Source organism: Acinonyx jubatus, chromosome B2 (assembly GCF_027475565.1).
Source record: "Acinonyx jubatus isolate Ajub_Pintada_27869175 chromosome B2, VMU_Ajub_asm_v1.0, whole genome shotgun sequence".
In the NCBI taxonomy this organism is placed as follows: Eukaryota; Metazoa; Chordata; class Mammalia; order Carnivora; family Felidae; genus Acinonyx; species Acinonyx jubatus.
Genome location: NC_069385.1, coordinates 149,525,097 through 149,549,571, shown reverse-complemented (window position 1 = coordinate 149,549,571; position 24,475 = coordinate 149,525,097). Strand labels below are relative to the sequence as shown.

At 43.8% G+C, this 24,475-nt stretch overlaps 1 long non-coding RNA gene across 9 annotated transcripts; it reads right to left on the bottom strand.

The window, feature by feature from the left end:
* Positions 1-969: 969 nt before the first annotated feature.
* Positions 970-24,446, bottom strand: LOC106984046 (uncharacterized). 9 transcript variants are annotated; one of them, XR_008298833.1, is made up of 7 exons: positions 22,621-24,446; positions 22,304-22,570; positions 20,818-21,239; positions 12,794-13,054; positions 6,132-6,308; positions 1,917-2,973; positions 970-1,802 (listed from the first exon to the last, which is right to left on the bottom strand). It is a non-coding gene; the product is annotated as an uncharacterized LOC106984046 (long non-coding RNA). The 9 variants fall into 9 exon arrangements; XR_008298831.1 differs by having other exon boundaries at positions 975-1,218; positions 2,476-2,973; XR_008298834.1 differs by lacking the exons at positions 970-1,802; positions 1,917-2,973 and having other exon boundaries at positions 5,558-6,308.
* Positions 24,447-24,475: the final 29 nt, after the last annotated feature.

Genomic DNA, 24,475 nt, shown 5'->3' with positions numbered 1-24,475 from the left:
GGATCAATTCCTTGATTTCTCGTTCTGCTCCTCTGTTATGGGTGTATAGAAATGCAACTGATTTCTGTACACTGATTTTGTACCCTCTGACTTTACTAAGTGACTCTATTGTATTCCTGAAACTACTATCACATTGTATGTTAACTAACTGAAATTTAAATACAAACTTAAAAAAAATAACAGGGGCACCTGAGTGGTTCAGTCAGTTAAACACCGGACTTCTGCTTAGGTCATGATCTCACAGTTTGTGGGTTTGAGCCCCGACAGGCTCTGTGCCAACAGCTCACATCCTGGAACCTACTTCGGATTTTGTATCTGCCTCTATCTCTGCCCCTCCCCCACTTATGCACTCTCTCCTCTCTCTCTCTCTCTCTCTCTCTCTCTCTCTCTCTCTCAAATAAATGAAGATTATAAAAGAAAGAAAGAAAGAAATGCCCTGCCTAGACTAATCAAAAAGAAAGCTGGAATAATTTGACTGATAGCAGACAAAATCCTTCAGGGCAAAACTATTACACTCATTTCTTATGTCATTGCTCGTCCCTGATGTGTGTGCCCTGTGTCCCCAGCCACAATCTGGCCACCTGCTGGGATTTCCTCCTGCTGGCCCAGCGTGCAGCCCACAGAACATATGCAGAGAAGCCCAGAGACCCAGGCGTCCCTGGATACCACCTGTGCAGCAGCGAATTCTCAGTTTAGAGTCTGTCTGTCCAAAGCTCCTGCATCCAGTGTGGGTGGGACTTGGAAGCTGTCAGTGTGTCGGATCCGGCAGGCACTGCAGGGGAATCACTGCCCCCAGGCCTGTGGGAGTGTCCCCCTCAGCGCCAGCGGAGAGCAGGGGACAGTGTCCTGCGTAAATGTGCCCTACAGGATGCAGGGAACCAGGCATGAACCGGAGGAAGTGAAAACTGGGCTTTGGAAGCAAACATGGATCCTGAAACCTCTCGAATGTACCCCCGTACACCCCCCACGCCACGTCTCTCAGCCCCCCACGGCCCTAACGTGAGCTCCACAACAGGAATTTGTGCAGAAGTCCCTCCGCCTTCCCTGGACATCCTCAGCCCACCTCACTAGAGATTTCTTCAAATAATCCTCCTTCTACCCTTGTCAAATTTCAACAATTTGAGAAAGAGAGAAAACACACGGACACCTAAGTTGTTTAAAAACAACAACAACAAAAAAGGCAATCAGTACTTACTTGCTTATGACGTCACTCAGGTCCTGGAAGGAAAGAGAAAACAGACATTGACATGGACAATAGCCTCCCAGGAGGGGGTGCCAATCCCACCTGGGGGGCACATCAGGGAGCAGGTGCACGACATCCAGGTACAAGCCATTCTCATGGGCCCACACCTGCTCTGTCCCCATGGATGCTATCGGTTTAGAGGCAAAAAACCCTCCCACTGCCTTTTTCCCTGAGCTCCAGAATCTTCCATCCAGGGAACTTTACTTCATCTGTTAAGGGTCCCATCCAAGTCTCAGCCTATGTAGGAAAACCTCTGCACAAGGAACCCCATTCTATCCAGTTCATTCTCCAATTAATGTTCCCTCAGTGAACCAGACACCTAAGAAAGTGTGGCTCCCTGCTGTCTGTGTGCTGGTCCTGTCTTCCTAGTCCTGTGGTCCTTGGTACCTGCCCCAGCGTGTGATCACAGCCTGCAAACTAACCCTCACCAGAGCTCCCTCAGTCCCTGCACACCCTGTGATCACAGCCCACGAACTAACCCCCACCAGAGCTCCCTCAGTCCCTGCACAGCCTGTGATCACATCCGGCGTACTAACCCTCACCAATGCTCCCTCAGTCCCTGCACAGCCTGTGATCACAGCCCATGAACTAACCCTGATCGGTGCTCCCCATTACCTGCACCAGCGTGTGATCAAAGCCTGTGTACTAACCCCCACCAGTGCTCCCTCAGTACCTGCACAGCCTGTGATCACAGCCTGCGTACTAACCCTAAATAGTACTCCCTCAGTATCTTCACCACCGTGTGATCACAGACCGTGTACTAACCGTCAACAGTGCTCTCTCAGTACCTGCAGCAGCATGTGATAACAGCCCACGAACTAACCCTCACCAGTGCTCCCTCACTGAGCTTCAGCTCCTCCTTTCTGCCAACCCAAATGTTTGCATTTTTTTCAAGGCCAACATTAAACACGTCTTCTTTCACAAAAGCCTCCCTGCTAAACCTCTGTCTCCGTGGGCTCCATTCTGACCACAAGAGTTCACACTTGATTTTTTGTTGTCATTGTAAGCTACAGGTTACTATCTACTGTGTGGTCTGTGTATATTACTCTCCCCTGCCCACTCAATTTAGGACTTAAAACCTATTGATTAGCTGATTACGGGTTACGAAAGTCCTCAAAAAATGATAGTAAAACTTTCTTCTCTCTTGACTTCCGGTCCAAATCTCATGCTAACTAGGGCCAAATCGCAGCTTACAGCAAGAAGATGCAAGTATAATGTAGTTTGCTCCTCACCTGAAAAAGCTCAACTGCAGGCTGCTGAGCCATTTTTTCCAACTCAGAAATGAGGGTTCCAAGCCGGACGGCGTCCTCTGAGCTCTTGGTGACATGGCTGTTCCTCCCGTGGGCGAGCTCTTGCTCTATCCTTTCCAGCAGGTCCAGTAGGTACAGCTCCCTTTCTCTCAGGAACTGGTGGCCCTGTTCAAACACTGACATGATGTCCTGCCTCTGACTCTGGAATTCTGTCTACAGTAAAGGCAGAGAGAGGAAAGGACTTCTTCTGGGAGGGAGGAGTTATGAGGACATGTGTGAGGTCTTCTGGGGACGAGTCCACAAAAGGGATTCCCGTGGTCACGCCCTCCCCATTCCTCAATATCCCCCCACACTGCCACCACCCTAATGCCACAGAGACTTCTCTCACCAGTAGGGCCCGAACCTCATCTCCTGTTGACTGAAAATTCTGGATCCTGTCTCAGTCCCCCTTCAGAATCTTCAGATGATTTAAAATTTTACCTATGAAATTAACACAGATGGCCTCAAGATGAAGATGAAAATGCCCTCAATGAGAAAAGAGAGATACAAAGTGATTCCCGAGTGAAGTCAGACACATTGGACCTTCAGCAGCATAATAATGGTCATGTGGATGCAGAATGCTTTCTGTCCTAGTTAACGAACAAGAAGCAACATCACTGCTATGCTAGCTTAGAGCAGTTTCTTAGAATTGAGATAAAACAATAATTTATTTTCATTAATACTAAAACTTACAGTGTGCTTCTTATTTATACTTATAGTCCCTTTCCATCAAAAATATAGACAATTTATATTTAAACTAGTTATTAACAGTGGCACCTGGGTGGCTCAGTCAGTTAAGCACCTGACTTTGGCTCGGATCATGATCGCACGGTCCATGAGTTCAATCCTCACATCAGGCTCTGTGCTGACAGCTCAGAGCCTGGAGCCTGCTTTGGATTCTGTGTCCGTTTCTGTCTCTGCCCCTCCTGTGCTCACACTCTGTCTCTTTCTCTGTCTCTCAAAAAATAAAATAAAATAAGCATTTAAAAAATTGTTTTAATTAAAAAATAAACTAATTAATAACCTATAAATAGAACAGAAAATTGAAACAAAAAGTGAAGGAAAGCATATACAGTAACTACAAATTATTGAGAGGATGACTAAATTGGTTTTAAGATTCCTGTCAGCCAAGGAGAAAAGAGAACTGATTGCATAATCCTTCCTTAGCAAACAGGAGGAAACATACCAGCACCTCTAAGGCAATAATATTTTCCCTGAGATTACGTTCTGAAAGACATCTATACAGCTACGTGCTAGAGTACCACAGTTTGAAGGTGCATACCAGGAATGCTATCAAGAAGGCAAGATACTATTCTGTTAGCTGAGACCTGATCCAAATGCCTCCGAAAACAAAACAACAAGGCAACAGGACAGACTTACTATTATAAACAGATATGGAAACAAATGAGGTTTATTTTCAAAATTCAAAGGGTAACACTTTACCAAGAACTTCCCACACTAAAGACCTTGTACCTTCACCTCATACCTGTTAGGATGGCTACCATTAAACAAAAAGATAATAAGTATTGATGAAGGTGTACAGAAAAGGGAGACTTACTGCACTCTGGGTAAAATTGTTAGCTGGTGCAGCCACTACAGAAAACACTGTGGATGTTCCTTAAAAAGGTTAAAAAATATAACTGCCACATGATCCAGCAATCTTACTTCTAAATATTTATCCAAAGGAATTGCAGTCAGGGTCTGGGGGCACCTGGGTAGCTCAGACGGTTAAGCATCTGACTCTTGATTTTGGCTCAGGTCATGATCCCAGGGTCATAAGATCGAGCCCCATGTTGAGCTCCACACTGAGAGTGAAGTCTGCTTGGGATTCTCTCAGTCTCTCTCTCTCTCTCTCTCTCTCTCTCTCTCTCTCTCTCTCTCCCCCTCTGTCCCTCCCCTGCTTGCTCGCCTGCACACGTGTGCATGCTCTCTCTCAAAAAAAAAAAAAAAGAAAAGAAAATCAGGATCTCAAAAAGGTATCTGCACTCCTGTGTGACAATATTGTGTTACAGCATTATCCACAACAGCCAAGATATGAAAACAATCTAACTGTCCATCAGTGAATGACTGGCTAAAGGAAACATGGTGCATACAAACAATGGAATATTACTCAGCCTTAAAGAAGAAGGAAATCCTGGAGGATATTATGCTAAGTTAAAGAAGCCAGACACCAAAACACAAATATTGTATAATCTTATCAAACTCATAGAAGCAGAGAGTAGAAAGGCGGGTGCCAGTGCTGGAGGGGAGGAAACTGGAGGCAGTGGTCCAAGGCTACAAAGTTTCAGTTACACAAGACAGATGAGTTCTGGAGACACTGTCTAGGTCATTGTACCTACAGCCAACAATACTGTATTGTATACTTGAAACTTGCTAAGAGGATAGATTTTTTAATTTTTTTTATTTATTTTTGAGACAGAGAGAGAGAGCATGTGCACAAGTGAGGAGGGGCAGAGAGAGAGGGAGACACAGAATCCGAAGCAGGCTCCAGGCTCTGAGCTGTCACCACAGACTGAGCCACCCAGGCACCCAGATGATGTATCTTAAGGATCTTATGTTAAGTGGTCTTGTTATGCACATAAATAATGACAATAATAAACAGGGTAGGAGGAAACTTAGGGAGGTCAGAGATTCGTCTGTGGTCTTGATGATAGTGGTGGCTTCACAGGTGTATGCCTATCTCCAAACTCACTAAGAGTGTACATTAATATGTACAGCTTTTCTTTTAAATTTTTAATGCTTTTTTTAATTTATTTTTGAGAGAGAGCATGAGTGGGTGAGGGGCAGAGAGAGAGGGAAACATAGAATCTGAAGAGGCTCCAGGCTCCTAGCTGTCAGCACAGAGCCCGACATGGGATGCGGGATTTGAACTTGTGAACTGCGAGATCATGACCTGAGCCGAAGTTGGCCGCTCAACCAACTGAGCCACCCAGGTGCCCCTTATATGTACAGCTTTTCACATGTCAGTCACATTTCAATATAATGTTTTTATTTTTATTTTTAAAAATTCATTTATTTATTTTGAGAGAGAGAGAGAGAGTAAGCATCAGCAGAGAGAATCCCAAGCAAGCCCTGCGCTGTCAGTGCAGAGCCTGACATGGGGCTCAAACTCACCAACAGTGAGATCATGACCTGAGCTGAAATCAAGAGCCAGATGCCTGACTGAACCACCCAGGCTCCCAAGATAATACTTTTAAATAGAAAAAGAATTTGGACCTTGTCCCGAAGGCACCATAATAGAACCTTTTTGGCGATGAGAGTGAAGCTAGGGTCTGGCAGAACTCTTCCCTGATAAGGCTGTGCAGCCTTCTCTGGGAGAACCTCAGGGTGATGTCTGCGCTCCTGGGACTCCCGACACATAACACACAGTATTTGCTGGTCATCCTCGCAGTAATAATGGAGCTTCTCCAAATGCAGCCCACACAGCTTCTCTGCTTTTCGCTGAAGTGGCGCATCCTCTCTGGGCTGTCTCTCCTCATCTACCTTCACCCTCCAGATGTTTCCCACTAGGCTGGCCATCTGCCACACATGGCGAATACTCTTCCCTGAAGGCTGGCTTGCAGAGAACAGTGCAACGGCTGCCCAGTAGAGTCACAGACCTGAATGATGCAGCAGTAGCAGAAGACGTGATCGCAGCTGATGGCTACGGGGTCTCTCAAGTAGTTGAGGCAGATGGACCAGAGCACCTCGCCCTCCAGCTCCCTCAAAGGGAGACAGCAGCCATGAGAGCGGCCCGACCCTGCACAGAGCTCCTTCTCAAGGCAAGCAATTACTTTCTAAGAAGACATGAAGGAAAAGAGAAATTGTGAGTTTAACCAACATCAAGATAGAATCTGTGACAAAGGTTTTCTGTTTCGTCTGTTACCAACATGGGTTTAAGTGGGGCATTCCAGAAGATGGTGGAAAGTAAATCTCCAGGGCAGTCTAAGGGGTTTGCTTCACTCTTAGTACATCAGCTCAGTAAAAAATATTTGCTGTAAATAATTCAATAGTAGAAAATTAGAATTTTAAAAATGTAGGTCTATATCTCAAAACTCATTGAGAACATGAAAGATAGACTATTAGAAAGTACTAGGCCTTGGGGCACCCGGGTGGCTCAGTCAGTTAAGTGTCTGGCTTTGGCTCAGGTCATGATATCGGTTGGTGGGTTTGAAACCCACATCAAGCTCTGTGCTGACAGCTCAGAGCCTGGAGCCTGATTCGGATTCTGTGTCTCCCTCTCTCTCTCTGCCCCTCCCCTGCTCACACTCTGTCTGTCTGTCTCTCTCTCTTAAAAATAAATAAACATTACAAAAATTTAAAAAGAAAAAAAACAAAGCACTAGGTCTTTTTCATTACAAAATTACCTCTATATTTTTAGTGTTTTTACTGTAAATTCTACATTATCTTATATTCTCTACATTTTTTTATCTAGTATCCCTTTTTCCACTTTTATATTTTCAACATTTCTTTAGTATTTTATTATTTTTTAAATTTTTTTTCATATTTTTAGTTTACATCCAGGTTAGTTAGCATATAGTGCAATAATGATTTCAGGAGCAGGATCCAGTGATTCACCCCCTACACATAACACCCAGTGCTCCTCCCAACAAGTGCCCTCCTTAATGCCCCTTGTCCATTTAGCCCATCACCCCCACAACCCCTCCAGTAACCCTCTGTTTGTTCTCTATATTTAAGAGTCTCTTGTGGTTTGTCCCCCTCCCTGTTTTTATATTATTTTTGTTTCCCTTCCCTTACATTCATCTGTTTTGTATCTTAAATTCTTCATATGAGTGAAGTCATATGATATTTGTCTTTCTCTGACTAATTTCACTTAGCGTAATACCCACCAGTTCCATTCACGTAGTTGTAAATGGCAAGATTTCATTCCTTTTGATTGCCGAGTAATACTCCATTGTATCTATATACCGCATCTTCTTTGTCCATTCATCCATCGATGGACATTTGGGCTCTTTCCATACTTTGGCTATTGTCAATAGGGCTGCTATAAACATTGGGGTGCATGTGTCCCTTCAAAACAGCACACCTGTATCCTTTGAATAAATACCTAGTAGTGCAGTTGCTGGGTCGTAGAATAGTTCTATTTTTAGTTTTTTGAGGAACCTCCATACTATTTTCTGGAGTGGCTGCACCAGTTTGCATCCCCACCAACAATGCAAAAGAGATCCTCTTTCTCCACATCCTCGCCAACATCTGTTGCTGCCTGAGTTGTTAATTTCAGCCATTCTGACAGGTGTGAGTTGATATCTCATTGTGGTTTTGATTTGTATTTCCTAATGGTGAGTGATGTTGAGCACTTTTTGAATGCTCTGTTAGCCATCAGGATGTATTTTTCATAAAAGTGTCTGTTCATGTCTTCTGTCCATTTCTTCACTGGAATATTTGTTTTTTGGGTATTGAGTTTGAGAAGTTCTTTACAGATTTTGGATACTAACCCTTTATCTGATATGTCATTTGCAAATATCTTCTCCCATTCTGTCAGTTGCCTTTTAGTTTTGCTGATTATTTCCTTCACCATTCAGAAGCTTTTTATCTTGATGAGGTCCCAATAGTTCATTTTTGCTTTTGTTTCCCTTGGCTCTGGAGACATGTCTAGTTAGAATGCTACACCTGAGTTCAAAGAGGTTTTTGCCTGCTTTCTCCTCTAGGATTTTGATGGCTTCCTGTATATGTTTAGGTTTTTCATCCATTTTGAGTTTATTTTTGTGTATGGTGTAAGAAAGTGGTCCAGGTTCATTCTTCCACATGCCTTTGTCCAGTTTTCCCAGCACTATTTGCTGAAGAGACTGTCTTCATTCCATTGGATATTCTTTCCTGCTTTGTCAAAGATAAGTTGGCCATACATTTGTGGGGCCATTTCTGGGTTCTCTATTCTGCTCCATTGTTCTAAGTGTCTGTTTTTGTGCCAGTTCCATACTGTCTTGATGAATACACCTTTGTAATACAGTCCACAAGAGGAAAGAGTGGCCGTGGCTCCAAGCCTGGAGAATGCAGGGGAGTCTGAGGAGTCAAGAGTTTTTAGTGCATTTACCCACGTGTACCCCATCCCTTAGGATTCTATTCTTTCCCAAACAAGGCCTCAACCTTGGCATAATAGACCTGGTAGTGCTGAGAACATCTGCTCTGGAGCTCGGCCCCCTTATGATTACATGCTGGGCCTGGTCCTCAGCATTTCCTACCTTCTGGTTGCAGGAGATAAGAGCCTCTTTAAATGCTGCAAGGAGGTTGATCATGTGGCTTTCACACTTAGTCTTTAACCACTGATTTATTACCTTCAGCCCTTTGTTATCTCTTCCCAGTGCAATGACTACTCTCAGATGCAGCCATCCAATTGCATTTTTGAGAATTCTCTTTTTCCCATATTTCTCAAATGACTCATACCCTGTATCCACCAGTGCATTTCCCTTCACTGGCCCTCCATCTGGTTCACTCATCCTGCAAGCTTTAACAACTGTACCCCATCTACGCTAGGGGCTACCAGTGCTCCACCTACGACTAGTAATAGCAACAGCCAGCCGGGGGTTAGCACAGTTCCACAACTCCATTTGAGAGGCTACTTTCTCAGACCCCACTTCCAGTAACCTCTGTCACATATAGGATTCCTTGAGTAGCAGATTTTGAGACAGAGATTAGTGTGAAGGAAGATATTAGGGAGCACTCTTGGGATCAGTACCTGCAGGAAGGAAAGGTGGAAGGGTTAAGCAGAAACAGAAGGTCAGGTGTGATACAGTCACAGCAAGGGCCGCAGGCTATTGTATGAGGAGCTACAGGGCTAAGAGGGCCCTGCAGCATCTCCCCACACTGGGGCAAAGAGGCTAGGTCTTTATAATCCCATATTAACCAGAGCACACGTAGGCAGCCATTGGGAAGGGGGCATAACCTTGAGCAAGGCGGCTGACTCAGGCAGAGGGCAATCCTTGGAGGTAGAGGCACCAGGCCAGGACTCTCAGCAGCTGGAGGAGTAGTCCTTGGCTCTGATGGGGGGAAATTCTGGGCAGCACGTCTCAACATGCATTACACTGATCCATTCAATCACCCTGCTGCTTGCTCAATGGGCCCATATACAAAATGACAAAGGTTGGAGGCTATGCATGGTTCCATAGAAACAGACTTGCACACCTGAAAACTTCCACTATTGATGAGCCCTCAAACTGTAGGTCAACTCTTAGCTTCCAGCATAGCATCATTCCTGAGAGAGCCCAGCTAGCTACCTAATGACAGGTTCATTTTCTCTGGCCCCTTCCTTCAGGGAAGGGTATCACTTCAGACCTCACAGGGATGGATGAGAGTAAACCCATCACACTCCCAGGTTTGGAGAGTAATGAAGAGATTGTTATACTCACACTTATGACTCATTACATAACATAACACAGTGTAACATAAGTATACAAAGTAAAATCCACAAAAGAAGCAAGCACATGGGGTAAAGTCCAGAGGAAATGAGAAGTCCAGGCCGCACATGAAGTCACATAGGACATGCTTAATTCCTCCATCAGCAATGTGTGACAACCCACATGAGTGTCAACCAAGGAAACTCATCCGAGCCCAGGAGTTCAGGGTTTCATTGGGAGTCAGTCATAGGGGCACACAGTGAATATCCAGGGCAAAAATAGGTATTCACCACAAAATACATGTCTGTTCATATAACCCATCTAGAAAAACTGGTACAATGTTGCTCAAAAACCCAGCATGTGTTTCAATCCTCACATTGTTGGTGAGTGAGGGGATCCTCCCCTATGGTTATGGGGTGGGCAGACAGAAGACACCCCGAAACTGGACTGAAGAGTTCAAGAGCAGGTAACAGCCACAGGTCCTCACAGTTCCGAGGACACCACCCACCCAAAGATAATTAACAGAGACAGTGGGCAGGATCTTGTACTATACATGGGGCATTGGACCATCCCTCTTTTGTGAGCACCTCTGTGCTCAACGTTGTGGTATCAAGAGGCTGAGAAGGCCCCTGGTTCTCCAAGGAAAATGTGCTTGACTTGTTTGAATAATTCTTTAGGCTATCAGGAGTTGAAACTCACTACTCAGGGGTAAGCAGGAACTGTGCTTGGTCCCTTTGATAAGGAGGGTGGTTTGGCTGGAATGCTCCCCACAGGAGCAGAGGGGATGGGAACACGCAGAGAGGCCATTTGGAGCTCTCCCAATGTCAAGGCAGCATGTACTTTAAGCTCATAATAACTGTATGATATTAAACACACAGGTTTAGATCTTATACAATGGCATGGAAAATGTTTTATCAGTCAGGACATCCCAAGAGCTCAGTTTCCAGGAGCTCATGAAAACAGGTCTTTCTCTGAAACGTGCAGGGTTTGAGCATCTCAGTCCTATTAACTGTTTCCAGCAGATATACCTACTTTATAAGGTATTTTCCTTTTATGACTGGTCCACAAGCTTTACAATTGTAAACTTACCATCACCATGGTACTCTAAACAGCATCTCATCTGACAAGGGACATATTTTGGAACAAAGGAAATGTGCAAACAGACTCATGTCCATTGAATTCACTGACCTTAACACATGTCCCATCACCTAGAAGAAGCTGTCTTCATAAAATGGTGCAATGCCTACTTTGAGGCTCACACACAGCATCAACTGGAAGACGGGCCCTGAGGGCTGCCCCACTGGAAGCAAGGTTCCCATTAAACCAGTGGTCAGCAGGGGTGCCTGGGTGGCTCAGTTGGTTAAGCATCTGACTTTGGTTCAGGTCATGATCTCTCAGTCCATGGCTTTGAGCCCTGCGTCGGGCTCTGTGCTGACAGCTCGGAGCCTGGACCCTGCTTCATATTCTGTGTCTCCCTCTCTTTCTGCCTCTCCCAGGTCATGCTCTCTATCTCTCAAATATAAATAAATGTAAAAAAAAAAGTTTAAAAAAAAACAGTGGTCAGCTGTATTCATCTCCTGGTGCTGTCACAAGCTACCACAAACTTTATGGCTTAAAACAACATGAAATTTATTCTCTCTGGGGGCCAGAAATCTAAGTTAGTGTCAAGACTGTAGCTAAGCTATCCAGGTATTGCTGCCTCAGCATCCGTTGTCTTTGGCCAAAGCCTGCAGGGACGATAAAGTGACACTCGGCCCTCATACATGTGCATGCCCTACACAGCAGCCTGCAGAGTTGCAGGAAATGTAAATTTCTGCCATGACTTCCTCAACAGTGCTCATGATCAACAGTCTCTCCTGCCTCCCAGGGCCATGACACTGTGTGCCTCATAGGCAAGACCACCATGGGGCTTACCAGTATGCAACTGATCTGGTTTGAAAATCCAGCCTTAGTCTGGGAACCCCCAAAGCATCCACGCCTGAGCCCTAACAAAGGCAGGCTCCCCAGATCCTGCCTCCTTCTCCATCTTCACTCTAACTTGACCTCCCCCTGTGGCTCCCTGAGGTTTGCCATGCACCTACTCCAGGGCTTATGAGTAGTGAACGTCTCTATCTCCATTACTCTTGGGGTCTGTTAAACCACAGCTCACCGTGTGGCATTCTGTGTTGCAGTTAACTTTAAAGTCATAACAATGAGTCTTATAGGACTGACAGCAAGATGTCAGTAGAGCTGCTTCCTTCTAGAGATTCTGAGGGGAGCATCCATTTCTTTACCTTTTTCAGAGTCCAAGGGCTACCTGTGTCCCTCAGCTTATGGCTCCTCCCATGCTCACACCACTCAAGTCTTCTCTTCCTCAGTCAAATTTCATTCTTCTTACAATGACGCTTGTGGTTGCATCCAGGGCCCACCTGGACAATCCAGGCCATTCTCCTCATCTTCAGATCATTGACTTAATCACATCCACAAAGTCCTTTTTGTCATCGAAGAAAACAGTCACGGGTTCTGGGGATTAGGACACTGATACCTTTGAAGCCCATTATTCAACCTACCACACTCTACCCTCTGGCTCCCCAAAATTTATGTCCACTCCATATGCAAAATATATTCACCCCATCCTAACATTCCTAAAAGTCGCAAGCCCTTACATCATCAACTCAAGTTCAAAATCTCATCTCTATATCATCAGCTCCAAAGACCCAACTGTCATAATCTAAATCATGAAAGCTGGTATGAGTGGTCTCTGGATATGACCACCCTGGATCACAGGTCCACTCTGGGGAGCTTGGGAAGATGGCAGAGTAGGAGGACCCTGAGGTAACCCCATCCCACGTTTACAGCCAGGTATCATGCACACCCAAGTCAATAAATCAGAGCACAATGCAAACACTGAGAGAACAAAGTCCACAACTAAATTAGAGAAGAAGCTGCACCTGAAGGTTTTGGAAGGTCGGAGATGGAGGCAGATGGAGGGCCTTGTGCACACGAGGAGGGCAGAGAAACTGGTCCTTGCAGGAGGAAGCTCATATGGGGAAAACTAGTCCCCATAATGTTTGGCTTTAAAAACCAGACAGGCTGAGTTTTTAAAGCCAGTGGGACTTGGATCCTGGAGCTTTAAAAGTCAGCTGACTCATCACCAGGCAAGCCTGGAGGGTGAGTGATAGCTGGGTCATCGCCCTAGAAGAGACAACAGCCTGCACAGAGAGACAATATGCAAAGAGCAGTTTACACAATGCCAGGGGCAAACAAGAGACATGTCTGCTAATACTGATTTCTCTAAAATCAAGGAAGCTGGCAGGTGCCATTTTCCTCTCCCTTCCCACCCGCCCCACCCCCCCCCCCCCCATTAACACAGGACTACCTGGGGGAGGCAGGGATGCACAGACACTATTCACCTTTGTCCAGGGCTCTGGGAAAATGTTGCTAAAGCAGTCCATGCAGCCCACCCAGCCCCAGAGCCACATTCAGTCATGCACCCCCAGGCACCATCAAGTGTAAGGCCCAGATGTCAGAAACACAGCTGAGTGGAGGGCCACTCCCAGCCACCACACTGTGCCCAGCTGCCTGCCCCCAGCCACCCTGGTGTGCAGCCTCCAGCCACCCAGCACTTCAGGGGATCCAGCATAGGATTCGTGGCCCAATATAAGATCTCTGGTGAGCACATTCCCTCAGGGCTGGCCTGCCTGGGTCCCGCTCACACCACAGACAGGAAGCACAGCCCATAATAGGCAGAAAGGAAAAGTGTGTCAGACAAAACAGCGGGGCAGGAGCAACACCATGGGATAGAGACCAAAGCTCTCCAGGTCATGGTGAACAGAGACACTGCACTGCAGGCACTCCAGGACCTCTTCCTCACTGAGTCACTACTTCCAAAAGCAGGAGACACAGCTTAGTGAGTTTATACACATGAACAGACAGAGAGAGGCAAACCACACAGGGTGAGGGAGAAATTTACCCCAAATGAAAGAAAGGAACAAGGCCACAGCCAGAGATCTAGGCAAAACAGATCTAAGAAACCTGCTTGATAGAAAATGTAAAGCAATGATCATAAGGATACTCACTGGGCTTGAGAAAAGAGTGAAGAATATGAGTGAGTCCCTTAACACAGAGATAAGGACCAACATAGCAGAGATAAAGGGCTCAATAAACAAAATGAGAAACACACCTGATGGAATGAACAGCAGCAAAGAAGAAGAAAAGGAATGACTTAATGACCTAGGAGACAGAGTAATGAAAAGTAATCAAGCTGAGGAAAAGAGAGGAAAAAAATAATTATGCAAAACGTGAATACATTTAGGGACCTCAGTGACTCCATCCAACATAATAACATTCATACCATAGGAGTCCCAGAAGAAGAAGAGAGAGAAGGGGGGATGGGCAGAATATTTATTTCAGGAAATAAAAGCTAAAAACTTCTTTAATCTGGAGAAGGAAACAGACATCAGATCCAGGAGGCACATCAAATGTCCATCAAAACCAACAAAAGCAGACCCACAGCAAAACATATTTTGCTTAAACTGGCAAAATATAGTGATAAAAAAGTCCTAAAAGCAGCAAGACAAAAGAAGGCCCTAACTTACAAAAGAAAACATCAGGTTAGCAGCAGATCTCTACACAGAAACTTGGCAGGCCAGAAGGGAATAGCAGGATGTATTCAACGTGCTGAATGGGAAAAAACTGTAGCCAAGAATCTTTTATCCAACAAGTCTGTCATCCAGAATGGGAGAGATCAAGAGTTTACCAAAGAAAAACCACTAATTTAGTGACCACTAAACCAGTATGCAAGAAATTTGAAGATGGACTCTTTGAGTGGAAAAACCAAAAGTCACAATACAACAGTAGGAAACACAAAAGCAGTAAAATGAATATTTCTATTTAAAAAATTCAGTCAAGAAACTCACAAAATAAGAGAATGTAAAGTATGACACCACATACCTGAAACCTGGGGAGGAGAGGAATAAAGAATGGATTCGAACTTAAACGATCATCAACGTAATATAGACTGCTATATGCAGATGTTATATACAAACCTAATGGTAACTACAAATCAAAAACCACTAATAAACATGCAAAAAAAAAAAAAGAGAAAGAAATCCAAATACATCACTAAAGAAAGCAAAACATAAAAGAAAGAAGAATCAGAGAAAAATTCAGAAGCAAAAACAAAAGTAATAATAAAATGGCAATAAATACATATCTATCAATAATTGCTTTGAATGTAAATGGACTAAACACTCCAATCAAAAAACAGAGGTGAAGCGTATTAAGGAGGACACGTGTTATGATAAGGGTATTAAGAAGGACACGGATGTTGTATTTAAGTGATGAATCACTAAATTGTACACATAAAACTAATATTACATTGCATATTAACTAACTGGAATTTAAATTTAAATTTAAAAAAAGACATAGGGTGACAGAGTGGATAAAAAATTAAGATCCATCTATATGCTACCTACAACAGACTCAGTTTAGACCTAAAGACACCTGCAGACTGAAAGTGAGGAGATGGAGAAATATGTCACGCAAATTAAGTCAAAAGAAAGCTGCAGTAGCAATACTTGTATCACACAAAATGAATTTTAAAACAAATACCAGAAATGGAAAAACATTCCATGCTCATGGATTGGAAGAATAAATATTGTTAAAATGTCAATACTACCCAACACTATCTACACATTCAATACAATCCCAATCAAAACTGTACTAGCATTCTTCTTGAAGATAGAATAAGCAATCCTAAAATTTGTATGGAACCACAAAAGGCCCCGAATAGCCAAAGTAATTTTGAAGAAGAAGACCAAAGCAGGAGGCATCACAATCCCAGACTTTAGCTTCGACTACAAAGCTGTAATCATCAAGACAACATGGTATTGGCACAAAAACAGACACATAGAACAATTGGAATAGAATAGAACCCAGAACTAGACCCACAAACGTATGGCCAACTAATCTTTGACAAAGCAGGAAAAAATATCCAATGGGAAAAAAGACAGTCTCTTTAACAAATGGTACTGGGAGAACTGGACAGAACATGCAGAAGAATGAAGCTAGATCATTTTCTTACACCATTCACAAAAATAAACTCAAAATGGATAAAGGACCTGAATGTGAGACAGGAAACCATCAAAACCCTAGAGGAGAAAGCAGGAAAAAACCTCTCTGACCCCAGCTGCAGCAATTTCTTACTTGACACATCTCCAAAGGCAAGGGAATTAAAAGCAAAAATGAACCATTGGGACCTCATGAAGATAAAAAGTTTCTGCACTGCAAAGGAAACAATCAACAAAACTAAAAGGCAACCAATGGAATGGGAAAAGATATTTGCAAATGACATATCAGACAAAGGGCTAGTATCAAAAATCTATAAAGAACTCACCAAACTCCACACCCCAAAACAAATAATCCAGTGAAGAAATGGGCAGAAAACATGAATAGATACTTTTCCAAAGAAGACATTCAGATGGCCAACAGGCACATGAAACAATGCTCAACGTCACTCCTCATCAGGGAAATACTAATCAAATCTACACTGAGCTACCATCTCATGCCAGTCAGAGTGGCTAAAATGAACAAATCAGGAGACTATAGATGCTGGGGAGGATGTGGAGAAACGGGAACCCTCTTGCACTGTTGGTGGGAATGCAAACTGGTGCAGCCACTCCAGAAAACAGTGTGGAAGTTGTCAAAAAATTAAAAATAGATCTACCCTATGACCCAGCAATAGCACTGCTAGGAATTTACCCAAGGGATACAGGAGTGTTGCTGCGTAGGGGCACCTGTACCCCAATGTTTATAGCAGCACTTTCAACAATAGCCAAATTGTGGAAAGAGCCTAAATGTCCATCAACTGATGAATGGATAAAAAAATTGTGGTTTATATACACAATGGAGTACTACGTGGCAATGAGAAAGAACGAAATATGGCCCTTTTTAGCAACATGGATGGAACTGGAGAGTGTTATGCTAAGTGAAATAAGCCATACAGAGAAAGACAGATACCATATGTTTTCACTCTTATGTGGATCCTGAGAAACTTAACAGAAGACCACAGGGGAGGGGAAGGGGAAAAAAAGTTAGAGCGGGAGAGAGCCAAAGCATAAGAGACTCTTAAAAACTGAGAATAAACTGAGGGTTGATGAGGGGTGGGAGGGGGGGAAAGTGGGTGATGGGCATTGAGGAGGGCACCTTTTGGGATGAGCACTGGGTGTTGTATGGAAACCAATTTGACAATAAATTTCATATTAAAAAATAAAAATAAAACAAATACCATAAAAGAGACAAAGAAGTATCCTTCCCAAGAAGGACACTATACAATCATAAAAGGATCTATCCATCAAGATCTAACAATTGTAAATATTTTTGCCCCCAACTTGGAAAAAATCCATATATATATATATATATATATATATATATATATATATATGGATTACAATATACAATATACTGTGTACAATAATACTAGGAGACTTTAACACCCCACTGACAGCAGTGGACAGATCATCTAAAAGGAAAATCAATAAGGAAACAATGGTTCTGAGTGACACACTAGACCAAATGGACTTAATAGATATTTGCAGAACATTTCATCCTAAAGCAGCAAAATATACATTCTTCTTGAGTGCACATGGGACATTCTCCAGAATAGATCACATACTGGGACACAAAACAGCCCTCAACAAGTAAAAAAGATTGAGATCATACCATGCATATTTTCTGACTACAATGCTATGAAACTTGAAATCAACCACAAGAAATAATCTGGAAAGACCACAAATACATGTAGGTTAAAGAACATCCTACTAAATAATGAATGGGTTAACCAGGAAATTAAAGAAGAAATTTAAAAATGCATGGATGTAAATTAAAATGAAAACACAAAAACCCAAAACCTTTGGGATGCAGCAAAGGCCGTCTCAGAGGAAAGTACATTGCAATTCAGGCCTATCTTAAGCAGTAAGAAAGGTCCCAAATACACAACCTAACCTTACACCTAAAGTAGCTAGAAAAAGGAAAAACAACACCTAAAGTCAGCAGAAGGGGGATAATAAAGATTTGAGAAGAAATAAACAATATAGAAACAAAAACAACAGAATACGTCAATGAAACCAGGAGCTGTTTTTTTGAAAGAATTAATGCAGTTGATACACCCCTAGCCAGACTTATCAAAAAGAAAAGAGAAAGGACCCAAATAAGTAAAATCACAGGTGAGAGAGGAGAGATCACAACCAACACCACAGACATACAAACAATTATAAGAGAATATTATGAAAAACTATATGCCAACAAATTGGGCAAGCTGGAAGAAACGGATAAATTCCCAGAAACATATAAACTACCAAATCTGAAACAGGAAGAAACAGAAAACTTGAACAGACCAATAACCAGCAAAGAAATGTAATCAGTCATCAAGTATCTCCCAACAAAGTCCAGGACCACATAGCTTCACAGGGGAATTCGGCCAAACACTTAAAGAGTTAATACCTATTCTTCTCAAATTGTTCCATAATATAGAATAAGAAGGAAAACTTCCAATTTCATTCTCTGAGGTCAGCATTATCCTGATACCAAAACCAGACAGAGTCTCCACTAAAAAAGATAACTATAAGCCAATATCCCTGATGAACATGGATGCAAAGATTCTCAATAAAATACTAACATACTGAATCCAACAGTACATTAAAAATATCATTCACCATGATCAAGTGGGATTTATCCCTGAGCTGCAAGAGTGATTCAATATTCACAATCAATCAACGTGATACACTACATTAATAAAAGAAAGTATAAGAACTACATGATCCTTTCAATAGATGCAGAAGAAGCATTTGACAAAGTATACCATCTATTCATAATAAAAACCTTTGAGGATTGGAGGGAACATGCCTCAACATCATAACAGCCATATACAAAAACCCCACAGCTAATATCATCCTCAATGGGGAAAAACTGAGAGCTTTCCCCCTAAGGTCAGGAACACAACAGGGATGTCCACTCTCAGTACTGTTGTTCAACATAGTGTTGGAAGTCTAGCCTCAGCAATCAGACAAGAAAAACAAATAAAAGGCATCCAAACCAGCAAGGAAGAAGTTAAACATTCACTATTTGCAGATGACATGATACTCTATGTAGAAAACCCAAAAGACTCCATCAAAAAATTGCTAGAATTGATACATGAATTCAGTAAAGTCACAGGATACAAAATCAACATACAGAAATCTGTTGCATTTTTATACACCAATAATGAAGCAGCAGAAAGAGAAATCAAGGAGCCAATCCATTTACAATTGCACCAAAAAACATAATATACCTAGGAATAAACCTAACCAAAGATGTACAGGACCTGTACTCTCAAAACTATAAAGCATTTATGAAAGAAATTGAAGAAAACAGAAAGAAATGGAAAAGCATTCCAGACTCATGGATTGGAAGAACAAATACTGTTAAAATATCTATACTACCCAAAGCAATCTACATATTCAATGCAATTCCTATCAAGATAAAACCAGCATTCTTCACAGAGCTAAAACAAACAATCCTAAAATTTGTATGGAACCAGAAAAGACCTCGAATAGCCAAAGCAATCTTGAAAAAGAAAACCATAGCTGGAAGCATCACAATTCCAGACTTCAAGATGTATTACAAAGGTGTATTCACCAAGATAGTATGGTACTGGCACAAAAACAGACACTTAGATCAAGAATATCCAATGGAATAAAGAAAGTCTTCAGCAATCGGTGTTGGGAAAGCTGGACAGCAGAAGAATGAACCTGGACCACCTGTTCTTCCATGGCCGGCTCTGTTCAGTTGTGTTTGGTACTTTGCTGAGCTGGGACGCTTGCGTGTGGCACAGTGCGGCTTCCATACTTTGCTGACACTCCCCTACTTATTCATTTGCTGTAAGGAACACTCACTGCCTCAGTAGGGACAGGAAAGTGTCCTGCCCCTGCTCCTGTCCACCATTTGTGCAGTTCACTTCTCATCCTCAGACACATAGCAACTTTCTTTAGTTTCTTGTGTATCTTCTAGTATATGAGAATATCAATAGAGTCTTTGTTCCATCCTCTTTTTTAATACAAAGGTAGCCTATCATACACTGCTCCTCATCTTGCTGCTTTCACTTAGGAATGTACTTGGAGATCTTACCAAAAGTACACAGAGAACTGCGCTGAGATTAGTTTTTCATTGAATAGGATTCCATTGTGTGAATACATGAATGGGGGAGAGGTCCAAAACTGATGGACACATGGGTACATGTGCCAGGATACATGTGGGATAATGTTTATAGCAGTGTTGACCATAATAGCAAAAAGATGGGGACAGACCAAATTCCAGGAACAGTAGAATGAAGAAGAAAAAAATGCAAATTGTTCATATCTGAAATACTACACAGCAATGAAAATGAAGGCATCAAACCTAAATGCATCAAGATGGTGAATCTCAAAAACAAAGACAAGTCACAGAAGAACACGTGCAGGGGGATTTCCAAGTACAGAAAGTTCAAAAACAGGCAAAACCAGACAAGGTACTATTTAGAGTTACAAACATGTATAAAAAAGAAGCATAAAGAAAAATCAAGGAATGATGATCACACAAGTGCAGATTGATCCTTATGTCTGGGGGAGACCACGAGTGAAATACTGCTTAGGGACACACAGTGAAAGGTACTGGGAATGTCTGATTTCTTAAATGAGAGATGAATGCCAGAGCCTACTTTATTACCTTACCATTAATGCTTTAAAACATATAAGGTATTATGTATACTCTTGAACACATGGTATATTTCACAGTTTTTAACAGACTGAGAGGAAAGGAAATGCAGAGAGCAGGTACAGACAAGATTTTCAAGTTATAAGGAACAGACATGAGAGAAGGGCTGGCTGAGGAAAAATGATTGAAAAACTTAGATATCAAGGAATGTTTCTCTTAACGGGAGATATTATATGTTTATGCTTACGAGTTAGTGAAAAGGTAGAAAATGCTGGAGCAGGAGATGGGATATTTGTGGATGCAGAATCTCAGAAAACAGAGGGGATGGGATCCAGCCTTGTCTGTGGTGGTGTCTCCCAAGATGGCTCCAGCCTTGCCTGTGTGGTGTTTCCCAGGATGGCACAATAGTCACAGAGGTTCTGCTGCAGGAGAAGTTGCTGGAGCTTCCCAGAAATCCACCGTCTTGGGTGCAGGAGAAAGCCGTCCGCACCAGGAACACTCCAATATAAAGCCACCCAAGCGGGGTGCCAAGAAGCTGCTGGTGGCTGTGTGTTGCTGACCATCATGCATTGCAGACACTGGATGTTAGGGAAGTTTCTGGTGCTTTGGGAGCTGGTGCTGGGAAAGCCAGGTGCCAGCTGCAGGAGCCTGGCATGGAGCACACCAGAACTAGGAAGCAAAAATCATTTTCTTCCTTCAAACACAATAAATAAACTGGTTTCTCCAACAAATTAATAGTGTGAAACTAAAGGATTATTATAGATAAAAAGGACATTAAAAGACATGATAATAAAATGCCATATATTGTCAAAGGATAATTTTCAAAAAGTTAAAAACAATGGTCCTATACAAATATAAACTGAGCATGTATCAAAGTTATATTAACATGGGGACCAGTAAAAAAAGAACTATTCCAAAGACATTTCAAAAATCAGAGCACACATGCACATTGAGTGCACGTATATTATATCGCTACTGAACAATATTCATTGGCATTGCTACTGACCAAGAATCACTTGCATTTACATCACTTTCCATAAGCTAACATCTGCCCAGAGAGAGTCCTCCAAAAATCCTGCCATGGTAAGTCCAACAGGGCTGTGCTAGAGAATTAGATCGTTGCTTTGTGGGCCTGTTGGAAAATGCTCCAGTGTTGCTCAGAAAGCATACACAGTCATCATTTTGCCCATTTCCAAGTTTGGGATTTTTTTCCTTAATAGTGTGGCCCTTATCTGCATCTGTATTGAGACAACTTAATTGTAAAAAGACATCTTTGAGAAAATCAGGAGGTTTGAATATAGTCTGGGTGCTAAAAGCTATTATGAAATTATTGATTATGTGAATACTTTTACTTGGTGAGATGGTGGCGTTTTGGTGATGTAAGCAAAAGAAATCCCCGTGGTTAAAAGAGCTAACTTTTAGCTTTTTCTAAGCTTTTTTAGATAGCTTTTTCTAGCTTTTTAAGATAGTCATTTATTCTGGTCCTGATGCAAAGGCATCCTTCGTATGAAAGATTTAGACAAATGCTTTGCATCTTTACCAATGGAAACCTCATATTTTCAAGGACTTTTGTCTGGAGGCCTCTTTGCAAGCACTCTAATATTCTTAAAGCCTTCAGATTTCCAGATGCCACATTTAAACTCAATATATTTATACTGTGCAAAGTCAGTTTTAGAGGGGACCCCCTAGTTCTTCCTGAGGTTAAACCTGGGTTGCTCCAGGAACATACTTACAACATCCTGTTGCTCAAGATTCTCATTTCAGGGGTGCATGGGTGGCTCTTTCAGTTAAACTTCCGACTCTTGATTTCAGCTCAGGTCATAATCTCAGGGTCTTGAGTTCAAGCCCTGAAATGGGCTCTGTGCTGGGTATAAAGCCTACTTAAAAAAAAAAAAAAAAAAAAAAAAGATTCTCATTTCAAATGGAAGTAATTATACTACACCCTTTGGCCTCCCAACACTCACCGTTCCAGAAGTTTTATATGTACTATCTCATTTAATCTTCACAGCAGCTCTGTGAAGTGGGTATAATATGTATTATCTTACTTAACCCTCACAGCAGCTCTGTGAATTACCATCTCTATTTTGCAGAGAAAGAGCCTGTGGCACATAGTTTGAGCAACTCTCCAAAGTCACACCAAAAGTAGCTGAGAGTAGGATTCAAGCGCATGTAGAGCCAAACAGAGACTTGACTCCAAAGTCAGACATCTAATCAGCCGCATTTACTGCACTGGACTCCATCTGGTGTGAGCACCGGACCAGAGAACTGGAAGAAGGAATTTGGCTGTGTTCCGAGAAAGGCAGGAGGCCAGTAAGTCTGAACATGCAGCAGCCAGAGAGGATAGTACTACCCTATGCTGCTACAAATGGGGAGCATCTCTAACCACAAAATAAGGCCTGGAGTCAGCATTTCCACTGCTGTAACTCAGACCTGAGAAGGTATGGTGTGCTGAAGTGCATGACCAATACTGCAGCCAGGCCGGTTGACACAGCTTCAGAAAGCTTCCAGAAACGCCCAAGCAGAGATCATTCATTCAACATACATTTGCTGAGTGGCAGGCAGGTGCCCGGAAGGAGGCAGGGAACGTGTCCACTCTCATGGGATGCACAAGCCGGGCGGGCAGAGACACCGACAGGAGAGTAAGATGCTTTCCAATGCTGACACGTGCATGAAGACAGTGACAGAATGAAGGCCGGTCTAAGACGCCACCTGAGCCGGTGACAAGAAGAGGGCAGCTGTGTGAGGGGCAGGGGCAGAGTGTTTCAGGCCAGACGGGTTGAAGCGCAGGGACAGAGACAGAAGTGGCTCAGAGAGATAAGTAGGGTCTTCCTGCGTCTCTAAGTGGTTAGGGAAGGTATCATATAATTTGAAGCCGGGCAGGGGACCTCTATGGCTACAGAATGGCCTCTGAGTGGGGCAAGGGTCAGGGACAGGGACAGGACACACCAGTAGCACGGAATCACTTAAGGAGCATTTTACGTACGCTTTCTCCCACAACACCCACCACAAGACCAGGTGGCATTAGTTTCCAGGCTGTGCTGAGACCACACCCAGAGCCCAGGCCGGCCCGCGTCCTGTTCAGAGGGTGAGGACAACACCCCTGCACCCCAGAGAGGGGCTTCGAGTGGCACCGCGGCAGAAAGGGAGAGAAGACTGCCTGGCGTGGGGGTGGGGGCGCACACGGAGGTCGAGAAACAAGGGCGCGTAGGTCTGAATGGCCCACCGCGAGAGGGCCAGGGGCGGGCAGGTGCTAGGGTTTAGGACCCCGCCAGCCACCCTCTTACCCCTACCCTGACCTTCCGGCGCCCTTAGAGGCGGAGACACGTTGGCGGCTGGCGCGGAGCCTGGGCGCACGCGCGGGCGCCGCCACGGACCCTCCCCACCGGGGTCTCAGGGACTCGAGTGTCCCGCATCCAGCCCCGAGGAGGAAGACAGCCGCCCTGAGCGGGGCCCGGGCACCCGAGCTCTGGGAAACTCGGTGTTCCCTTCTGTCCAGTGGGAACAGTAACGCCGTCCTGTTCAAGGGTATTCTGCGTACGGCCCCTCACTCGTCGCAGGCGCTTCGAAAACAGCAGTTAATTTTTGTAAACAGCGCCCATTAAGTCTGTGCTTGCTAAGGGCCTTCCGGGTTCCGGAGGCGAATTTAGGCCACTTTGGGGGCGAGGAGGCCTAGTTGAGGCCGAGCGCCTGGTGCGCGCCACCCCGCCGCAGAGCCCCCTCCGACGCCGACCCAGCGCAGGGGGAGACAAGGGATCCAGTCGGAATCCTGCAAACCAGCCGCCAGGTTTCGGAACCGGGTCCAGCCATCCCGCCGCCGGGAGCGCGCCCCGCGTACCTGGGCTCCGCCCAGGCGCAGGCTTTCCGCTCCCCCGCCGGGCTGGGCCCCCAATGCCCCGCCCCCTGCA